The sequence below is a fragment of the Rutidosis leptorrhynchoides genome, chromosome 3 (assembly GCF_046630445.1).
Source record: "Rutidosis leptorrhynchoides isolate AG116_Rl617_1_P2 chromosome 3, CSIRO_AGI_Rlap_v1, whole genome shotgun sequence".
Classification (NCBI taxonomy): Eukaryota; Viridiplantae; Streptophyta; class Magnoliopsida; order Asterales; family Asteraceae; genus Rutidosis; species Rutidosis leptorrhynchoides.
In genome coordinates, this window is record NC_092335.1 from 283,820,658 (window position 1) to 283,841,195 (window position 20,538).

Sequence of the window (20,538 nt, forward strand, 5' to 3'; positions counted from 1 at the left end):
TATCGCGAAGAAGTAAATGATTTCAAATAAGAAAAATTAAGAAAATATCTTCAGAAATATGGAGGATATTTATAATGAAAGATATGATGATATTTTAGAATTTCTAATATCTGAGGATGATGAAGAATATTGTCCGCAGGGGTTTAGAGTCAGGTGCAAGGTATTCGTTAATGACTTCAGTAGGTACTGAATCATTTGGATCCTTTGAAGTCAGGTTCAGTCTTTGTAATTTGTCCACATCCTCCTTCCTACTTTGCTCAATCCATTTTCCAGTTCCAAAACTTCTCTTTTTCTGCGCTTTGCAAGCACACTTCATCATTATCATCCAGCTTTTACCGTTTAAAGTCGTTTATAGTTTTTGCTGCTTCATCAGCATTTTTTTTTTCCATTTTCGGAGAACCAATTCGTAGTTCGGAGTGTTTTTCAGAAACTTCACATTCAAATTAAGTCCAGAAGATAGACGTTATATATACATATATAACTGTTGGCGTAGACATGCTGCGAGATTTCAAAATACTGATTGCTAATTCCCAATGATTCGTATGGCAATTCTCATTACAAGATGCGAATGAGTAAATGATGGGGTTTCAATAAATAATTATAATGACTTTTTGGAGAGGCTAAAGTCAAAGGGTAATGAATTTGTTGGTACATCTGCTAATAATGTGGTGGAATGTAAAAGGTTCCCTGGTAACGATGGTGTATATATCTCAAGGTTATAATAAAGTTAGTCTGACTAAAAAGTCGAAGTTGACTTGCTGGAGCTGTGACAAAACTGGCTACTTTGAATAGGAGTCGCAAAGTTATTTTTGTTAATAAATGCCAAAGAATCTGACGCGGATACGTTGTTTAAATTTTTACTTTGGTTTCAAGAGTTTTTTTCGGGTACATAACTGCGGGTAACATGTGGTTGGATCATCATCTCGATTGCTCATCATTCGAAGTTTCTTCAGAAATTTTCGAAGGGTTTGAACACAGATTGTAATCGTTAACATACATTTGATGTTCTAACACAGTTTTGAAGTCAAAATATAGCTTGTGAAAGATGTAAGGATCTAAGAGTGATGATTTTGGTCATATCTCGAGTTGAATTTTGAGATTTCAAAATCATAATATGTAATTAAATTTTGAATGAGTATGGTTGTTTTAATTTCTATAAAAGAATGTATATTGTTGTGAAAGTAGGGAGTATAATGGATGATTTGCTGAATCAGTTTCGAAGAATGTAACATATTATTTGTGAATTTATATATCTCTCGGGTATTACCTACCCGTTAAAAAAAATTCACAATTAATATTTTTTACAAAAGAATTTTATTACAGTCTTTATAAAAATATATATATATATATATTTTCTTCAGATGTAACATAGATTTAATGAGTTAATGTTAAATTAAACTCATTTGATTTACGATTGAAACTAAAATTGAATAATCCCTAAAGGCTTTAAAAAGTACATAACTTTTACGCAGTATTTCTTTAATGACATTGAAATTATGAATCAATACTTCGTTATTTGTTGATGTATGATGTTCGGTTCGTGAAATTCTTGTGAATTTTGCAAAGTACGAATGATGTTATCTGAAAAGTTTCGGGTACATCAATGATGAAAGTGCAAAATCAAATATATACTTGATTTATTATGAATTGGAATTTGTTGAATTGCAACAGAGATTGTAGTTAACGCTGGTTAAGTTGCGGCCGAAGGACGTACATTATTGCATATTTGTAATATGAATTAACCGAGTAGTTAAGATTCACACAAATTAGCTTAGCACGGAAAGATTTATTTCAAAATATATATATATATATATATATATATATATATATATATATATATATATATAATATACATATAATTTCTTCAGAGGGAATGAGTTAATTCTTCATAACTCGTTGATACAATATACACGTTATTGATTCGTAATGATGTCCACAGTGATTCTTGAACTGACGGAGTTTGTGATGTTATCGGTGTTGTTGATTCGGATGTTGACTGTACTGACGATGCTGGTAACGCTGACGGTACTGTTGATGCTGTTGGTAAAGCAAGTTTAGCTTGTTAATCACACACCATTTTTGTCAGGGTTTCTACTCTTCCTTCTATCATTTTGGTTCGCTTAACTGATTTATGGTTAGGGCTAGATTAGATAATCTCTAAGACTTTAGAGATTACATAATCGCCGCAGAATGTTTCTCCAATGAAATTATGAATTAATACTTCGTCAGTTATTGTTGTTGGTACTCCTTGGTATCTATGGTGCGTATGACGTTGATGCTCGTGGGACAGATTGTGAAGTTGAGGTTTACGACGCGGTTGTGGTTGGAGGTGGTAATGGTACTGTTGACGTTGATGATGGTGGTACTGGTTATGCTGCTGATGCTGCTGCTGGTGTTTGTAATCTCTGCACCATATTCTCCAAAGCCACTACCTGAGCGCGAAGCTCGTTGACTTCTTCTATTACACCGGGGTGATTGTCGGTTCGGACGAGCGAATAAATAAAATCTAAAATTTGATGTAATATATAATCGTGACGATATACTCTGGAAATGAGCGAGAACATGGTATTTCGGACAGGTTCGCCGGTAAGTGCTTCAGGTTCTTCGTCAAGAGGGCAATGTGGTGGATGGAAGGGATCACCTTCTTCTTGTCTCCAATGATTGAGGAGGCTATGAACCCATCCCCAATTCATCCAGAATAGGTGATGACTGATTGGTTGATCTATTCCGGTCACACTGCTTTCGGAGCTTGAATGGGATTCCATTTCGGAATCTGAGTGACTTGAACTGTTGACGAATTCCATTTCGTACGATTGGATAAAGGATTTTTTTTTTCGATATGAAATGATTTTGGCTAACGGATGGTATTCTAATTACATAGAATATATATATATATATATATATATATATATATATATATATATATATATATATATATATATATATATATATATATATATATAGATCAAAAGATTTCATAGATTACGGAGGACTTTGCGGGATATGTCAGGCAAAGTTTAAAGTAACTGATACGATAAGTTATGATTTAGCAGATATGCTAAGATATGAATTTTTGTCTATACACTATTCATGCAATCAATGCAGCAAGACGTGTCTTAGACTAAAAATGATAAGCAGGTAATTTCCTGAGGATGATAAGTATTTAATATTCGACACAAAATGATAAGCAAAACTTTTGACATGCAGACACGGTCGAAATCCAGACTCAGTAATGCATCCTATCGACTTATCAGTTAGACACACTAATGCAGACCTGGTTCGCTAAGACCACCGCTCTGATACCAACTGAAAGGACCCGTTCATATACATTATAAACGATTCACAATAGTTGATTACATTGCGAGGTATTTGACCTCTATATGATACATTATACAAACATTACATTCGTTTTTAAAAGACAATCTTTCATTACATCGAAAATTGACAGGCATGCATACCATTTCATAATATCCACTATCCAACTATAAATTGATTTAATAATAATCTTTGATGAACTCAATGACTCGAATGCAACGTTCTTCGAAATATGCTATGAAAGACTCCAAGTAATATCTTTAAAATGAGCAAATGCACAGCGGAAGATTTCTTTAACACCTGAGAATAAACATGCTTTAAAGTGTCAACCAAAAGGTTGGTGAGTTCATTAGTTTATCATAATCATTTATTTCCAACATTTTAATAGACCACAAGAATTTCATTTCCAGTTCTAATAAATATACGTCCCATGCATAGAGACAAAAATAATCATTCATATGGTGAACACCTGGTAACCGACATTAACTAGATACATATAAGAATATCCCCTATCATTCCGGGATCCTCCTTCGGACATGATATACATTTCGAAGTACTAAAGCATCCGGTACTTTGGATGGGGTTTGTTAGGCCCAATAGATCTATCTTTAGGATTCGCGTCAATTAGGGTGTATGTTCCCTAATTCTTAGATTACCAGACTTTAATAAAAAGGGGCATATTCGATTTCGATAATTCAACCATAGAATGTAGTTTCAATTACTTGTGTCTATTTCGTCAAACATTTATAAAAGCGCATGTATTCTCAGTCCCAAAAATATAAAGGGTAAAAAGGTAAATGAAACTCGCCATACTGTATTTCGTAGTAAAAATACATATAACGTCATTGAACAAGTTCAAGTTTGGCCTCGAATTCACGAACCTAAATTAATTATATATATTTATGTGTTGGTCAATATTTGTCTAACAAATTAGGTCAAGTCATAGTGTACCACAATCCTAATGCTCGAGACTAATATGCAAAAGTCAACAAAAGTAAATTTGACTCAAAATAATTTCCAAAAATCTATACATGATTAATATATAGTTTAAATATCGTCGTTTTATATTTTTAAACATTTTAAAAAGATTTAATAGAGTAAATAATATAATTTATTTATTAATAAATAAAGTTTTATATTAAATTTATATAATAAAATATACGTTTATATATATTAAGTAATAAAATTTATAGGGTTCATTTAATATCATAAAGATAATATGATATGTATTATTAAAGTAAGTTATTACACATAGTAAAATATGTTTGTATCACATATTTATTTGATAAAATAATATCTATAATGTTAGTAAGTAAAAGTTGTATTATTTTGTAATAATAATTATTATTATAAAAATATCAATATTTATAATTACCAAGATGACATTATGATAAAACGATAATTCTAATTATGATAACTTTAATATTTACAATAATTTTTAATATTATCTTTAAAATAGTAATTCTATTTAAAATAATAATAATAATAATGATATTTTATAGTAACAATGACATTTCTATTAAAATGATAATTTTTGTTAAAATGATAGTTTTAATACTAACGATACTTTTAATAATAATAGTAATGATAAAAATAATAAGAATGATAATTTTATCTAAATCAATTTCATATAATATTTTAATTTCATCATGATACTCTTACCCATTATTTCCTAATCGTTTCTTTTAATAGATTTTAATCGTCTTTTATATCGTGTTCATAATAATGATAATAATAGTAATCAAAATAATTAGGTGTTACAAATATTTGTTTTAATTACACTAATATTAATAATGATAGTTACTATGACATTATTAATGATAATACTAATAATTATCTTAATGATAATATAGTAATAATAACAATAACAATAACAATAACAATAACCATTTTTAAATAATGATATATATTAATAATGATAATAATAATAATAATACCAATAATAATAATAATAATAATTGGATAATAATAATAATACTAATTATAACTTTAACGATAATAACGATAGTAATAATAAAATAAAATAAATATAACATTTTTAATGATAAATCCCCTTTATTGATAAAGATAATAATAATGATAATAATAAGATAAAACTAGAACGACGATAAAAATGACGATAATAATAATCATTTTTTAATAAAAATATCGAAAATTCAATTGATTATAACTTCTAATCCGTTCATCGAAACCATTCGATATCTAAAGGAAAAGTTCTTAATTTTTCGCTAGCTTTCCAAGGACATGCATATCTTATACCTTATCTCAACCGCAAGTGTAACTAATTCAAGATTCAACCTAACCTGTCTAAGGGCAATATCAAAAGTACAAGCATGCATAATCCTAAATACTCGAGCACTAGTCAGGGATACACTATTAGTATGTAAAAGTTAAATTATGAGTACTCACGTATCAATATTGAGATTCAATATTGCAGGAAAGGTACGTATGAAATGTCCCGTTCTTATTGATTAAAAACGTTCCATATTAATTGATTTCGTTGCGAGGTTTTGACCTCTATATGAGACGTTTTTCAAAGACTGCATTCATTTTTAAACAAACCATAACCTTTATTTCATCAATAAAGGTTTAAAAAGCTTTACGTAGATTATCAAATAATGATAATCTAAAATATCCTGTTTACACACGACCATTACATAATGGTTTACAATACAAATATGTTACAACAAAATAAGTTCCTTGAATGCAGTTTTTACACAATATCATACAAGCATGGACTCCAAATCTTGTCCTTATTTAAGTATGCGACAGCGGAAGCTCTTAATAATCACCTGAGAATAAACATGCTTAAAACGTCAACAAAAATGTTGGTGAGTTATAGGTTTAACCTATATATATCAAATCGTAACAATAGACCACAAGATTTCATATTTCAATACACATCCCATACATAGAGATAAAAATCATTCATATGGTGAACACCTGGTAACCGACAATAACAAGATGCATATATAAGAATATCCCCATCATTCCGGGACACCCTTCGGATATGATATAAATTTCGAAGTACTAAAGCATCCGGTACTTTGGATGGGGTTTGTTAGGCCCAATAGATCTATCTTTAGGATTCGCGTCAATTAGGGTGTCTGTTCCCTAATTCTTAGATTACCAGACTTAATAAAAAGGGGCATATTCGATTTCGATAATTCAACCATAGAATGTAGTTTCACGTACTTGTGTCTATTTTGTAAATCATTTATAAAACCTGCATGTATTCTCATCCCAAAAATATTAGATTTTAAAAGTGGGACTATAACTCACTTTCACAGATTTTTACTTCGTCGGGAAATAAGACTTGGCCACTGGTTGATTCACGAACCTATAACAATATATACATATATATCAAAGTATGTTCAAAATATATTTACAACACTTTTAATATATTTTGATGTTTTAAGTTTATTAAGTCAGCTGTTCTCGTTAGTAACCTACAACTAGTTGTCCACAGTTAGATGTACAGAAATAAATCGATAAATATTATCTTGAATCAATCCACGACCCAGTGTATACGTATCTCAGTATTGATCACAACTCAAACTATATATATTTTGGAATCAACCTCAACCCTGTATAGCTAACTCCAACATTCACATATAGAGTGTCTATGGTTGTTCCGAAATATATATAGATGTGTCGACATGATAGGTCGAAACATTGTATACGTGTCTATGGTATCTCAAGATTACATAATATATAATACAAGTTGATTAAGTTATGGTTGGAATAGATTTGTTACCAATTTTCACGTAGCTAAAATGAGAAAAATTATCCAATCTTATTTTACCCATAACTTCTTCATTTTAAATCCGTTTTGAGTGAATCAAATTGCTATGGTTTCATATTGAACTCTATTTTATGAATCTAAACAAAAAAAGTATAGGTTTCTAGTCGGAAAAATAAGTTACAAGTCGTTTTTGTAAAGGTAGTCATTTCAGTCGAAAGAACGACGTCTAGATGACCATTTTAGAAAACATACTTCCACTTTGAGTTTAACCATAATTTTTGGATATAGTTTCATGTTCATAATAAAAATCATTTTCTCAGAATAACAACTTTTAAATCAAAGTTTATCATAGTTTTTAATTAACTAACCCAAAACAGCCCGCGGTGTTACTACGACGGCGTAAATCCGGTTTTACGGTGTTTTTCGTGTTTCCAGGTTTTAAATCATTAAGTTAGCATATCATATAGATATAGAACATGTGTTTAGTTGATTTTAAAAGTCAAGTTAGAAGGATTAACTTTTGTTTGCGAACAAGTTTAGAATTAACTAAACTATGTTCTAGTGATTACAAGTTTAAACCTTCGAATAAGATAGCTTTATATGTATGAATCGAATGATGTTATGAACATCATTACTACCTTAAGTTCCTTGGATGAACCTACTGGAAAAGAGAAAAATGGATCTAGCTTCAATGGATCCTTGGATGGCTCAAAGTTCTTGAAGCAAAATCATGACACGAAAACAAGTTCAAGTAAGATCATCACTTGAAATAAGATTGTTATAGTTATAGAAATTGAACCAAAGTTTGAATATGATTATTACCTTGTATTAGAATGATAACCTACTGTAAGAAACAAAGATTTCTTGAGGTTGGATGATCACCTTACAAGATTGGAAGTGAGCTAGCAAACTTGAAAGTATTCTTGATTTTATGAAACTAGAACTTTTGGAATTTATGAAGAACACTTAGAACTTGAAGATAGATCTTGAGAGAGTTCAATTAGATGAAGAAAATTGAAGAATGAAAGTGTTTGTAGGTGTTTTTGGTCGTTGGTGTATGGATTAGATATAAAGGATATGTAATTTTGTTTTCATGTAAATAAGTCATGAATGATTACTCATATTTTTGTAATCTTATGAGATATTTCATGCTAGTTGCCAAATGATGGTTCCCACATGTGTTAGGTGACTCACATGGGCTGCTAAGAGCTGATCATTGGAGTGTATATAACAATAGTACATACATCTAAAAGCTGTGTATTGTACGAGTACGAATACGGGTGCATACGAGTAGAATTGTTGATGAAACTGAACGAGGATGTAATTGTAAGCATTTTTGTTAAGTAGAAGTATTTTGATAAGTGTATTGAAGTCTTTCAAAAGTGTATAAATACATATTAAAACACTACATGTATATACATTTTAACTGAGTCGTTAAGTCATCGTTAGTCGTTACATGTAAGTGTTGTTTTGAAACCTTTAGGTTAACGATCTTGTTAAATGTTGTTAACCCAATGTTTATAATATCAAATGAGATTTTAAATTATTATATTATCATGATATTATCATGTATGAATATCTCTTAATATGATATATATACATTAAATGTCTTTACAACGATAATCGTTACATATATGTCTCGTTTAAAAATCATTAAGTTAGTAGTCTTGTTTTTACATATGTAGTTCATTGTTAATATACTTAATGATATGTTTACTTATCATAGTATCATGTTAACTATATATATATCCATATATATGTCATCATATAGTTTTTACAAGTTTTAACGTTCGTGAATCACCGGTCAACTTGGGTGGTCAATTGTCTATATGAAACATATTTCAATTAATCAAGTCTTAACAAGTTTGATTGCTTAACATGTTGGAAACATTTAATCATGTAAATATCAATCTCAATTAATATATATAAACATGGAAAAGTTCGGGTCACTACAGTACCTACCCGTTAAATAAATTTCGTCCCGAAATTTTAAGCTGTTGAAGGTGTTGACGAATCTTCTGGAAATAGATGCGGGTATTTCTTCTTCATCTGATCTTCACGCTCCCAGGTGAACTCGGGTCCTCTACGAGCATTCCATCGAACCTTAACAATTGGTATCTTGTTTTGCTTAAGTCTTTTAACCTCACGATCCATTATTTCGACGGGTTCTTCGATGAATTGAAGTTTTTCGTTGATTTGGATTTCATCTAATGGAATAGTGAGATCTTCTTTAGCAAAACATTTCTTCAAATTCGAGACGTGAAAAGTGTTATGTACAGCCGCGAGTTGTTGAGGTAACTGAAGTCGGTAAGCTACTGGTCCGACACGATCAATAATCTTGAATGGTCCAATATACCTTGGATTTAATTTCCCTCGTTTACCAAATCGAACAACGCCTTTCCAAGGTGCAACTTTAAGCATGACCATCTCTCCAATTTAAAATTCTATATCTTTTCTTTTAATGTCAGCGTAGCTCTTTTGTCGACTTTGGGCGGTTTTCAACCTTTGTTGAATTTGGATGATCTTCTCGGTAGTTTCTTGTATAATCTCCGGACCCGTAATCTGTCTATCCCCCACCTCACTCCAACAAATCGGAGACCTGCACTTTCTACCATAAAGTGCTTCAAACGGCGCCATCTCAATGCTTGAATGGTAGCTGTTGTTGTAGGAAAATTCTGCTAACGGTAGATGTCGATCCCAACTGTTTCCGAAATCAATAACACATGCTCGTAGCATGTCTTCAAGCGTTTGTATCGTCCTTTCGCTCTGCCCATCAGTTTGTGGATGATAGGCAGTACTCATGTCTAGACGAGTTCCTAATGCTTGCTGTAATGTCTGCCAGAATCTTGAAATAAATCTGCCATCCCTATCAGAGATAATAGAGATTGGTATTCCATGTCTGGAGACGACTTCCTTCAAATACAGTCGTGCTAACTTCTCCATCTTGTCATCTTCTCTTATTGGTAGGAAGTGTGCTGATTTGGTGAGACGATCAACTATTACCCAAATAGTATCAAAACCACTTGCAGTCCTTGGCAATTTAGTGATGAAATCCATGGTAATGTTTTCCCATTTCCATTCCGGGATTTCGGGTTGTTGAAGTAGACCTGATGGTTTCTGATGCTCAGCTTTGACCTTAGAACACGTCAAACATTCTCCTACGTATTTAGCAACATCGGCTTTCATACCCGGCCACCAAAAATGTTTCTTGAGATCCTTGTACATCTTCCCCGTTCCAGGATGTATTGAGTATCTGGTTTTATGAGCTTCTCTAAGTACCATTTCTCTCATATCTCCAAATTTTGGTACCCAAATCCTTTCAGCCCTATACCGGGTTCCGTCTTCCCGAATATTAAGATGCTTCTCCGATCCTTTGGGTATTTCATCCTTTAAATTTCCCTCTTTTAAAACTCCTTGTTGCGCCTCCTTTATTTGAGTAGTAATGTTATTATGAATCATTATATTCATAGATTTTACTCGAATGGGTTCTCTATCCTTCCTGCTCAAGGCATCGGCTACCACATTTGCCTTCCCCGGGTGGTAACGAATCTCAAAATCGTAATCATTCAATAATTCAATCCACCTACGCTGCCTCATATTCAGTTGTTTCTGATTAAATATGTGTTGAAGACTTTTGTGGTCGGTATATATAATACTTTTGACCCCATATAAGTAGTGCCTCCAAGTCTTTAATGCAAAAACAACCGCGCCTAATTCCAAATCATGCGTCGTATAATTTTGTTCGTGAATCTTCAATTGTCTAGACGCATAAGCAATCACCTTCGTTCGTTGCATTAATACACAACCGAGACCTTGCTTTGATGCGTCACAATAAATCACAAAATCATCATTCCCTTCAGGCAATGACAATATAGGTGCCGTAGTTAGCTTTTTCTTCAATAACTGAAACGCTTTCTCTTGTTCATCATTCCATTCAAATTTCTTCCCTTTATGCGTTAATGCAGTCAAGGGTTTTGCTATTCTGGAAAAGTCTTGGATGAACCTTCTGTAGTAACCAGCTAGTCCTAAAAACTGGCGTATGTGTTTCGGAGTTTTCGGGGTTTCCCACTTTTCAACAGTTTCTATCTTTGCCGGATCCACCTTAATACCTTCTTTGTTCACTATGTGACCGAGGAATTGAACTTCTTCCAACCAAAATGCACACTTTGAAAACTTAGCGTACAATTCTTCCTTCCTCAATACTTCTAACACCTTTCTCAAATGTTCACCGTGTTCTTGGTCATTCTTTGAGTAAATAAGTATGTCATCAATGAAAACAATGACAAACTTGTCAAGGTATGGTCCACACACTCGGTTCATAAGGTCCATGAACACAGCTGGTGCATTAGTTAAACCAAACGGCATGACCATAAACTCGAAATGACCGTAACGTGTTCTGAAAGCAGTCTTTGGAATATCATCTTCTTTCACCCGCATTTGATGATACCCGGAACGTAAGTCAATCTTTGAATAAACAGACGAGCCTTGTAGTTGATCAAATAAGTCGTCGATTCTCGGTAGTGGGTAGCGGTTCTTGATGGTAAGTTTGTTCAACTCTCGGTAGTCGATACACAACCTGAATGTACCATCTTTCTTCTTGACAAACAAAACAAGAGCTCCCCACGGTGATGTGCTTGGTCGAATGAAACCACGCTCTAAAAGTTCTTGTAATTGGCTTTGCAGTTCTTTCATCTCGCTGGGTGCGAGTCTGTAAGGAGCACGAGCTATTGGTGCAGCTCCTGGTACAAGATCTATTTGAAATTCAACGGATCGATGTGGGGGTAATCCCGGTAATTCTTTCGGAAATACATCGGGAAATTCTTTTGCAATGGGAACATCATTGATGCTCTTTTCTTCAGTTTGTACTTTCTCGACGTGTGCTAGAACAGCATAGCAACCTTTTCTTATTAGTTTTTGTGCCTTCAAATTACTAATAAGATGTAGCTTCATGTAGCCCTTTTCTCCGTACACCATTAAGGGTTTTCCTTTTTCTCGTATAATGCGAATTGCATTTTTATAACAAACGATCTCTGCTTTCACTTCTTTCAACCAGTCCATACCAATTATCACATCAAAACTCCCTAACTCTACTGGTATCAAATCAATCTTAAATGTTTCGCTAATCAGTTTAATTTCTCGATTCCGACATATATTATCTGCTGAAATTAATTTACCATTTGCTAATTTGAGTAAAAATTTACTATCCAAAGGCGTCAATGGACAACTTAATTTAGCACAAAAATCTCTACTCATATAGCTTCTATCCGCACCCGAATCAAATAAAACGTAAGCAGATTTATTGTCAATAAGAAACATACCCGTAACAAGCTCCGGGTCTTCCTGTGCCTCTGCCGCATTAATATTGAAAACTCTTCCACGGCCTTGTCCATTCGTGTTCTCCTGGTTCGGGCAATTTCTAATAATGTGGCCCGGTTTTCCACATTTATAACAAACTACATTGGCATAACTTGCTCCGACACTACTTGCTCCGCCATTACTCGTTCCGACACCATTTGTTCCTTTCGTTCTATTAACCCCTGGTCCGTAGACCTCACACTTCGCCGCGCTATGACCATTTCTTTTACACTTGTTGCAAAATTTGGTGCAAAACCCCGAGTGATTCTTTTCACACCTTTGGCATAGCTGCTTCTGATTGTTGTTGTTGTTGCGGTTATTATTGTTGTTGGGATGATTGTTGTAGTTGTTGTTGTTGTTGTTGTTGTTGTTGTTGTTGGGCCGTTTGTTGTAGTTGCGATTGATGTTGCGATTGTTGGGATAATTGTTGCGATTATTGTTGTAATTGCTGTTGTTGTTGTATTGGTGATTCTTATCACCGTTTTCCTCCCACTTTCTTTTGACTTGCTTCACATTGGCCTCTTCAGCAGTCTGTTCTTTAATTCTTTCTTCAATTTGGTTCACGAGTTTGTGAGCCATTCTACATGCCTGTTGTATGGAGGCGGGCTCGTGTGAACTTATATCTTCTTGGATTCTTTCCGGTAATCCTTTCACAAACGCGTCGATCTTCTCTTCCTCATCTTCGAATGCTCCCGGACACAATAGGCACAATTCTGTGAATCGTCTTTCGTACGTGGTAATATCAAATCCTTGGGTTCGTAACCCTCTAAGTTCTGTCTTGAGCTTATTGACCTCGGTTCTGGGACGGTACTTCTCGTTCATCAAGTGCTTGAATGCTGACCACGGTAGTGCGTACGCATCGTCTTGTCCCACTTGCTCTAGATAGGTATTCCACCATGTTAACGCAGAACCTGTGAAGGTATGCGTAGCGTACTTCACTTTGTCCTCTTCAGTACACTTACTTATGGCAAACACCGATTCGACCTTCTCGGTCCACCGTTTCAATCCGATCAGTCCTTCGGTTCCATCAAATTCCAAAGGTTTGCAGGCAGTGAATTCTTTGTAGGTGCATCCTACACGATTTCCTGTACTGCTAGATCCAAGGTTATTGTTGGTATGTAGCGCAGCCTGTACTGCGGCTATGTTTGAAGCTAGAAAAGTACGGAATTCCTCTTCATTCATATTCACGGTGTGTCGCGTAGTCGGTGCCATTTCCCGTTAAGTTCATACTTAGTAGCTAATATACAATTCAACTACTACAATTCTATATGAAAAACTGATTATAATAATATTTCGCGTTCAAACTTTTATACAATATTTTACAAACTTACAATACCGCTTATTTTACATAAAGCATGAAATATAGCACACAATAAATTTGATACAAGATAGTTGTGAAGATAACTCTAGCTAGTACACAAGTCGTTCAGCAAAGGCAATAAAGACACGTAATTCATACGTCCAGAAACAATTCATGCATTCTGGTTTTACTAGGATTACTTCTCATCCTTGGTCTTGTGGTACATAACCGTTATGGCCGTTGATAAGACAGCGTGTTGTAACGTCGTCAAAAGGACGAGGGTTACGTAATGTCCAACAGTCCCGTAACAATCTAAAAACCTCATTTCTTACCCCAATTACCGACTCCGTCACTTGTGGAAACGTTTTGTTTAATAGTTGTAGCCCGATGTTCTTGTTCTCACTTTGGTGAGAAGCGAACATTACTAATCCGTAAGCATAACATGCTTCTTTATGTTGCATGTTAGCCGCTTTTTCTAAATCACGAAGTCCAATATTCGGATATATTGAGTCAAAATAATTTCTTAACCCGTTGCGTAAAATAGCATTTGGGTTCCCCGCAATATATGCGTCAAAGTAAACACATCGTAACTTATGGGTTTCCCAATGTGATATCCCCCATCTTTCAAACGAAAGTCTCTTATAAACCAAGACATTCTTGGAACGTTCTTCGAATGTCTTACAAACTGATCTCGCCTTAAATAGTTGTGCCGAGGAATTCTGACCGACTCTAGACAAGATTTCATCAATCATGTCTCCGGGTAGGTCTCTTAAAATATTGGGTTGTCTATCCATTTTGTGTTTTTATACTGTAAAATAGACAAGAGTTAGATTCATAAAAAAAAATTACTTATTAATACAAGCAATTTTTACATATATCATAAAGCATAAGCACACTATATTACATATATTACACCACACGAATACAACTATCTTATTCCGACTTGCTTGTTTCTTCTTCTTCGGTTTTGATTCGTTTTGCCAAGTTTCTAGGGATATATGATGTTCCCCTAATATGAGCCGTCGTGATCCACATTGGTTTAGAAAAACCTGGTGGTTTAGAGGTTCCCGGGTTATTGTTACAACTTAAGGACTTCGGGGGTTGACGATACATATAAAGTTCATCGGGGTTGGAATTAGATTTCTCTATTTTTATGCCCTTTCCCTTATTATTTTCTTTTGCCTTTTTAAATTCAGTTGGGGTAATTTCTATAACATCATCGGAATTCTCGTCGGAATCCGATTCATCGGAGAATTGGTAATCCTCCCAATATTTTGCTTCCTTGGCGGAAACACCATTGACCATAATTAACCTTGGTCGGTTGGTTGAGGATTTTCTTTTACTTAACCGTTTTATTATTTCCCCCACCGGTTCTATTTCTTCATCCGGTTCCAATTCTTCTTCCGGTTCCGATTCTTCTTCCGGTTCTGACTCTCCTTCCGGGAACTTGTGAATCAGTCCACGAATCATTCCAATTTACATTTGACTCTTCATTATTATTAGGTGAGTCAATGGGACTTGTTCTAGAGGTAGACATATATCACATAATATCAAACGCGTTAAGAGATTAATATATCACATAATATTCACATGTTAAAAATATATAGTTTCCAACAAAATTTGTTAAGCAATCATTTTTCAAGTAAACACGGTCGAAGTCCAGACTCACTGATGCATCCTAACAAACTCGATAAGACACGCTAATGCAAAATTCTGGTTCTCTAAGACCAACGCTCGGATACCAACTGAAATGTCCCGTTCTTATTGATTAAAAACGTTCCATATTAATTGATTTCGTTGCGAGGTTTTGACCTCTATATGAGACGTTTTTCAAAGACTGCATTCATTTTTAAACAAACCATAACCTTTATTTCATCAATAAAGGTTTAAAAAGCTTTACGTAGATTATCAAATAATGATAATCTAAAATATCCTGTTTACACACGACCATTACATAATGGTTTACAATACAAATATGTTACAACAAAATAAGTTCCTTGAATGCAGTTTTTACACAATATCATACAAGCATGGACTCCAAATCTTGTCCTTATTTAAGTATGCGACAGCGGAAGCTCTTAATAATCACCTGAGAATAAACATGCTTAAAACGTCAACAAAAATGTTGGTGAGTTATAGGTTTAACCTATATATATCAAATCGTAACAATAGACCACAAGATTTCATATTTCAATACACATCCCATACATAGAGATAAAAATCATTCATATGGTGAACACCTGGTAACCGACAATAACAAGATGCATATATAAGAATATCCCCATCATTCCGGGACACCCTTCGGATATGATATAAATTTCGAAGTACTAAAGCATCCGGTACTTTGGATGGGGTTTGTTAGGCCCAATAGATCTATCTTTAGGATTCGCGTCAATTAGGGTGTCTGTTCCCTAATTCTTAGATTACCAGACTTAATAAAAAGGGGCATATTCGATTTCGATAATTCAACCATAGAATGTAGTTTCACGTACTTGTGTCTATTTTGTAAATCATTTATAAAACCTGCATGTATTCTCATCCCAAAAATATTAGATTTTAAAAGTGGGACTATAACTCACTTTCACAGATTTTTACTTCGTCGGGAAATAAGACTTGGCCACTGGTTGATTCACGAACCTATAACAATATATACATATATATCAAAGTATGTTCAAAATATATTTACAACACTTTTAATATATTTTGATGTTTTAAGTTTATTAAGTCAGCTGTTCTCGTTAGTAACCTACAACTAGTTGTCCACAGTTAGATGTACAGAAATAAATCGATAAATATTATCTTGAATCAATCCACGACCCAGTGTATACGTATCTCAGTATTGATCACAACTCAAACTATATATATTTTGGAATCAACCTCAACCCTGTATAGCTAACTCCAACATTCACATATAGAGTGTCTATGGTTGTTCCGAAATATATATAGATGTGTCGACATGATAGGTCGAAACATTGTATACGTGTCTATGGTATCTCAAGATTACATAATATATAATACAAGTTGATTAAGTTATGGTTGGAATAGATTTGTTACCAATTTTCACGTAGCTAAAATGAGAAAAATTATCCAATCTTATTTTACCCATAACTTCTTCATTTTAAATCCGTTTTGAGTGAATCAAATTGCTATGGTTTCATATTGAACTCTATTTTATGAATCTAAACAAAAAAAGTATAGGTTTCTAGTCGGAAAAATAAGTTACAAGTCGTTTTTGTAAAGGTAGTCATTTCAGTCGAAAGAACGACGTCTAGATGACCATTTTAGAAAACATACTTCCACTTTGAGTTTAACCATAATTTTTGGATATAGTTTCATGTTCATAATAAAAATCATTTTCTCAGAATAACAACTTTTAAATCAAAGTTTATCATAGTTTTTAATTAACTAACCCAAAACAGCCCGCGGTGTTACTACGACGGCGTAAATCCGGTTTTACGGTGTTTTTCGTGTTTCCAGGTTTTAAATCATTAAGTTAGCATATCATATAGATATAGAACATGTGTTTAGTTGATTTTAAAAGTCAAGTTAGAAGGATTAACTTTTGTTTGCGAACAAGTTTAGAATTAACTAAACTATGTTCTAGTGATTACAAGTTTAAACCTTCGAATAAGATAGCTTTATATGTATGAATCGAATGATGTTATGAACATCATTACTACCTTAAGTTCCTTGGATGAACCTACTGGAAAAGAGAAAAATGGATCTAGCTTCAATGGATCCTTGGATGGCTCAAAGTTCTTGAAGCAAAATCATGACACGAAAACAAGTTCAAGTAAGATCATCACTTGAAATAAGATTGTTATAGTTATAGAAATTGAACCAAAGTTTGAATATGATTATTACCTTGTATTAGAATGATAACCTACTGTAAGAAACAAAGATTTCTTGAGGTTGGATGATCACCTTACAAGATTGGAAGTGAGCTAGCAAACTTGAAAGTATTCTTGATTTTATGAAACTAGAACTTTTGGAATTTATGAAGAACACTTAGAACTTGAAGATAGATCTTGAGAGAGTTCAATTAGATGAAGAAAATTGAAGAATGAAAGTGTTTGTAGGTGTTTTTGGTCGTTGGTGTATGGATTAGATATAAAGGATATGTAATTTTGTTTTCATGTAAATAAGTCATGAATGATTACTCATATTTTTGTAATCTTATGAGATATTTCATGCTAGTTGCCAAATGATGGTTCCCACATGTGTTAGGTGACTCACATGGGCTGCTAAGAGCTGATCATTGGAGTGTATATAACAATAGTACATACATCTAAAAGCTGTGTATTGTACGAGTACGAATACGGGTGCATACGAGTAGAATTGTTGATGAAACTGAACGAGGATGTAATTGTAAGCATTTTTGTTAAGTAGAAGTATTTTGATAAGTGTATTGAAGTCTTTCAAAAGTGTATAAATACATATTAAAACACTACATGTATATACATTTTAACTGAGTCGTTAAGTCATCGTTAGTCGTTACATGTAAGTGTTGTTTTGAAACCTTTAGGTTAACGATCTTGTTAAATGTTGTTAACCCAATGTTTATAATATCAAATGAGATTTTAAATTATTATATTATCATGATATTATCATGTATGAATATCTCTTAATATGATATATATACATTAAATGTCTTTACAACGATAATCGTTACATATATGTCTCGTTTAAAAATCATTAAGTTAGTAGTCTTGTTTTTACATATGTAGTTCATTGTTAATATACTTAATGATATGTTTACTTATCATAGTATCATGTTAACTATATATATATCCATATATATGTCATCATATAGTTTTTACAAGTTTTAACGTTCGTGAATCACCGGTCAACTTGGGTGGTCAATTGTCTATATGAAACATATTTCAATTAATCAAGTCTTAACAAGTTTGATTGCTTAACATGTTGGAAACATTTAATCATGTAAATATCAATCTCAATTAATATATATAAACATGGAAAAGTTCGGGTCACTACAACGTAGACGCAACGAAAATGATAAACACTATATTGACCTCACGAGCATACCCATGAACCATACTCAATCACCTCCATAGCTATAACCCATAATTTCCTTAATCCTATCCCACTCGAAAAACAACTTCGAAATCACTCGGACAGCACTCCGTCGTAATATTTTATGTATACTAATAATATCTTGAAATAATACGGAGTAAATATATATATGTAAATCGATTGAGAGAGTTTAGAGAAAAATATTTTCAAGTTTCTATGAAATAATGAAACCTATTGAATTCTATTTATAATAGATTTTTGAATTATTAAAGTGAATTATTAAAGTATGAATTATTAAAGTGAATTATTAAAGTATGAATTATTAAAGTGAATTATTAAAGTATGAATTATTAAAGTGAATTATTAAAGTATGAATTATTAAAGTGAATTATTAAAGTTAAAGTAAAGTAAAAATAAAGTAAAGGTAAAGTTTAAGTATAGTAAAAGTATAAAACTATGTACGTATAATACGCGTATAAATATATATAATATTAATTTAAATCGTTATATATACTTAATAAAATAAAATATAAATATCGTTATCTTTATCATACTAGTTAAGTAATGAGTTGTCAAAAGTGGTTCTAGATATTTATATACGTTTTAATAATAAAGTTTATTTTAAACTGAAAACGTTTTTGTACGTTTGAAACTAAATAGATCAATCGAGTCTTTATGAGATTCAATCTTCCACTATCCTTTGTCTAGTTCTCAATGATTCACAATTTATTCTTATTTATAAATCACTTTACCATTTTCCGAACATTGTTAAAATGGAAAGATTTCTCAAATCAACGTGGGCCTTTCAACAGAGACGTGTAATCATAATTCAATATATCTGATAATTCAATCATTTGATCTTATCTTCTAATTCCATTGATAAACATTTTTGAAACAGATACAATCATATAAAGTAGTTAATCTAATATTTTTGTTTACATTTCAAGTTATAATATATACACATATGCATATATAATCATATTCATTTAATGGTTCGTGAATCGTTGGAACTTGGTCGAGGTTGAATGAATGTATGAACATAGTTTAAAATTCTTGAAATTTAACTTAACAAATATTGCTTATCGTGTCGGAAACATTTAAAGATTAAAGTTTAAATTTGGTTGGAAATTTCCGGGTTGTCACAGATACGTGTTAAACGTTTACTCAAGTTACGAGAGTTTTCAGGTGCATATCTATGCGCATCAACCTTTTCTTCCGTATATGAAGTGCGGTTGGTACATCTTTTCGATTGAGATGTTTTCAAGAATCATGAAAGGTTTGAACGCAGATTGTAATCGTCAAGATACAAATGAGGTTTAAGATGAAATCAAGTGGCAAACTTGAAGAATTGTTTAGTTCCATATGCTATAATTAATATTTTAGTTCATTTTAATTGTCCACTGTTGGTAGTCCTCAGTTGATTAGTCCACAGTTAGCTAGGAACAGTTAGCTAGGATTTTGTTAGCGTGGATTATTAACAAAATTTCTCATAATTAATTTGTTTGTTTCTAACAAATTTTATTCCTTCAAATGTGTAGTGACCCGAACTTTTCCATGTTTATATATATTAATTAAGATTGATATTTACATGATTAAATGTTTCCAACATGTTAAGCAATCAAACTTGTTAAGACTTGATTAATTGAAATATGTTTCATATAGACAATTGACCACCCAAGTTGACCGGTGATTCACAAACGTTAAAACTTGTAAAAACTATACGATGACATATATATGGTTATATATATAGTTAACATGTTTTTATTATAAGTATGTATCTCATTAGGTA